The 3,757-nt window shown below is 37.2% G+C and overlaps 1 pseudogene; it reads right to left on the bottom strand.

Moving 5' to 3' along the window:
- Positions 1-3,405: 3,405 nt before the first annotated feature.
- Positions 3,406-3,757, bottom strand: part of LOC102818443 — a 28,291-nt pseudogene continuing 27,939 nt past the window's right edge.

Genomic DNA, 3,757 nt, shown 5'->3' with positions numbered 1-3,757 from the left:
CCAAGGCTGTAAATCTTTACAGGAGCAGAAAGCCTCATCTTTCTCCCACAGAGCAGCTGTGGAACTGGTAGTTTCGAACTGCTGACCTTAAGGTTCACAGCCCAATTGATAACCACTATGTGAAGAGAAATCAGGTAGATATATATTATATAATCAGTGTCAGGGTTAAAAGTGCAAGTTCTGAAGCCAAGTTTCATAAGATTGAATCTTATTCTGTTAAGTAGTAGTTTTGTAGAATAGAATGAATAACTAGCTTCCTTACGTTGGTTTTCTACTATGCATGTAGAAAAGGAAAAATTATAGTAAAGGAATAATTATAGTATCCACATCTTTGCTCATATGAATAAATGATCAATGCATGTTAGGTATATAAAACAGTGCTTGGCACATTACATTAACTCTATATGAAATCATTTTGTAATTCACTTGGTATGAGTATTTCTCAAAAACATGACATTATTGTGATGCATCATATGTAACAAGAGAGGGGTTATTGGCACATTCTTCAATATATGAGATTCAGGATTCACATGAGGTAAGTAAAAGCTTTCTATAATTCTATGAAAAAAATTGATAAACATCACCAATTGCACAAAGTGGAAACAGGAAAAATTGAGGGCTGGAGCACTGAACACAGCGTAAGATTTCAAACTGACCACCTCTGAGAGTCAAAAGGTATAATGCTTCAATAGATGTTGTTGTTGTTAGGTGCCATTGAGTCAGTACCTACTCATAGCCATCCTATGCAACAGAATGAAAAATTGTCAGGTCCTGGGCCAACCTAACAAATTGTTGCCATGCTTGATCCCACTGATGCTGCCATATTGCCAATCCATCTCATTGGGGGTCTTCATCTCTTTCTCTGACCCTCCACCTTACCAAACACGATATCTTTATCCAGCAACTGGTCCCTCCTGATAATATGACCGAAGTATGAGAGATGAAGTTTGGTCATCTTTGCCTCCAAGGAGCACTCTAGCTGCACTTCTTCCAACACAGATCTGTTTGTTCTTTTGGCAGCCCATGGCACTTTCAATATTCTCCTCCAACACCATAACTCAAAAAAATCAATTCTTCTATGGTTTTCCTTATTCACTGTCCAGCTTTTACATTCATATGAGGTTAAGATGTTAGAGGGCGGGAAAAAAAACCAACTAACTAATAAATAATTTAGAAAAAATCTAAGTGGAAAATTAGAGACTGTGGGTAAGAGTTTTTAAAATATATCTTAATTTAACTTTTTATTACTATTTGGCTGAAGGTTTACATAATAAATCAGTTTTCTATTCAACAACTCATACACATTTTGTTTCATGTTTACTGAAATGTAACAGCACTTATCTTACTTCCTCCCTGTTTTCCATTTCCATTCTTCTTTCCTAACCTTTCCTGCCTTTTGAAATTTGTCCTTGGGTAAATGTTGCTATTTTAACCTCAACTGTTGATTATATGGCGAGTATACCTCCCTAGTGATATTGTTCACCTTATTGTTGTTGTTATTAGATATCATGGAGTCTGTACTGACTCATAGCGACCTTGTGGGCAAAAGAATAACTTTTGTTATTGAAAGATTCTCTGGAAAAATTACTGAATGATGCAGAATGCATCAAAAAAAGATGGAAGGAATACACAGAGTCAACTGACTCCACAGCACATAACCACCACCACCACTACAACCATCATGCCAATCTCACAGTCATTGCTGCGCTTGAGCCCAGTACTGATGCCACTGTGACAATCCATCTCATTAGGGGTCTCCTTCTTTTTCGCTGGTTCTCTACTTTAATTATCAGGATGTCCTTCTCCAGGGACTGGCCTCTCCTGATAATATTTCCAAAATATGAAAGACTAATTCTGCACAACCTGGCTTCTAAGGAGCATTCTGACTATTTCTAAAACAGATTTTTTTGTTCTTCTGGCAGTCTATGGTACTTTTAATAATATTCTCCAACACCAGAACTCAAATACATCAATTCTTCTAAGGTTTTCCTTACTTATTAACCAATATTTACATGCATATGAGGCTGCTGAAAATACCATGAGTTGGGTCAGGTGCACCTAATTCTTCAAACTAACATTTTTGCTAATGAGCCCGTTAAAGAGGTATTGTGCAGAACTGCCTAATGCAATACGTCATTTGATTTCTTGACTGCTGCTTCCATGAGTATTGATGGTTGATCTGAGCAAAATGAAGGATTTCACAACTACTATCATTTTTCAATTTATATTGATGCTAGTTTTAATTCAGTTGTGAGGATTTTTGCTTTTTTTACATTGAGATGCAACCCATACCAAAGAGTGTCCTCTTTGATCTTCATCAAAAAGTATTTCAAGTCCTCTTTGCTTTCAGCAAGCAAGGTTATATCATCTGCATATAGCCAATTGTTAATAAGTCTTCCTGCAATCCTCATGCCATGTTCTTCCTCATATAACACAGTTTCTCAGATTATATGCTCAGCTTGAAGATTAAATAAATATGATGAAAAAATACAGCACTGGCTCATGCCCTTACTCATTTCTGATTTTAAACCATTCCTTGTCCCCTTGTTCTGTTCTTGGTCTATGGACAGGTTCCTCATGAGCATAATTAAGTGTGCTGGAATATTTATTCTTTGAATAAATTTGCAAAGTTGTCCATAGCTTGTTATGTTCTATGTAATCAAAAGCCTTATTGTTTTTTGTCAATAAAGCACAGGTAAACATCTTTCTGGAATTTTCTGCTTTCGTCCAAGATCCATCTGACGTCAGCAGAATCCAGTCTGAACCTCTGGCAGCTTCCTGCCAAAGTACTGATGCAGCCGTTTGTTTAAATTATCTCTAGCAAAATTTTATTTGCATGTGATATTAATAATATTGTCCAATGATTTTACTTGCATGTGGTATTTCGTTGGGTCACCTCTCTTTAGAGTGGGCATAACTATATATCCCTTCCAATCAGTTGGCCAGGTAGCTCTCTTCTAAATTTCTTGATGAGTGAGTGCCTCCAGTGCTGCCTCAGTTTACTGAGAGATTTCCATTTGTATTCATCAATTCCAAGAACCTTTTTCTTTGCCAATGCCTTCACTGCACCCTATATGCTATTTCTTGAGATGGTTGGACATCAACCATTTCTTTTCTTTTCTTTTCTTTTTTTCAAATAAATAGAAACCAAATCACTGCATTTTTTACAATGAATAATAAATAAGAGGCAATAATTCAAGAGGGTCCCACCAAGTTTTGCCACTCATAAAATAATAGAAATAACCTTCCCCACCTCAGCCTTTGGTTAACTTTTTCTTTTGATCTCTGGTTTCCCGCCCATATAAGCATGCTACTTCCAGAATGGAACTCCATCTTCAAATATTATACTAGTTGGGAGGCTACTTTATCAGCTTGTCTTAATAATGGAGTCTGGATATCCTTAACTTAGCTGAGGCACCTGGGCAAGTTTTTGATTTCAGCTTCATCCCAAGGCCCATGAATGTTTTCTTTAAAGAGCTGCAGAAGAATGAGGTAGAAAGGACAGAGACATGAGATGGAAACAAGCAAAAGGGCAAAGAAGACAGATCCCATGTCACTAATGGAAGATCTTCCAAGGCTGAAAATACAAAAAGCAGTGTGTCCCCCACCCCACCCCACCCCACCCACACACACACATATACTTGAGTGTTGCAGACTGTGCAGAGGTTCGAGGCCCTATAGGCCTGAGTGTAACAGATCTAGCCACTTGGCAGTTAATAGCAAATTGTTTTTCATCAAATTGTTTAGTCATATTTAT

Source organism: Chrysochloris asiatica, unplaced genomic scaffold, assembly GCF_000296735.1.
Source record: "Chrysochloris asiatica unplaced genomic scaffold, ChrAsi1.0 scaffold00010, whole genome shotgun sequence".
NCBI lineage: Eukaryota > Metazoa > Chordata > Mammalia > Afrosoricida > Chrysochloridae > Chrysochloris > Chrysochloris asiatica.
This window is presented reverse-complemented; position numbering and strand designations above follow the sequence as displayed.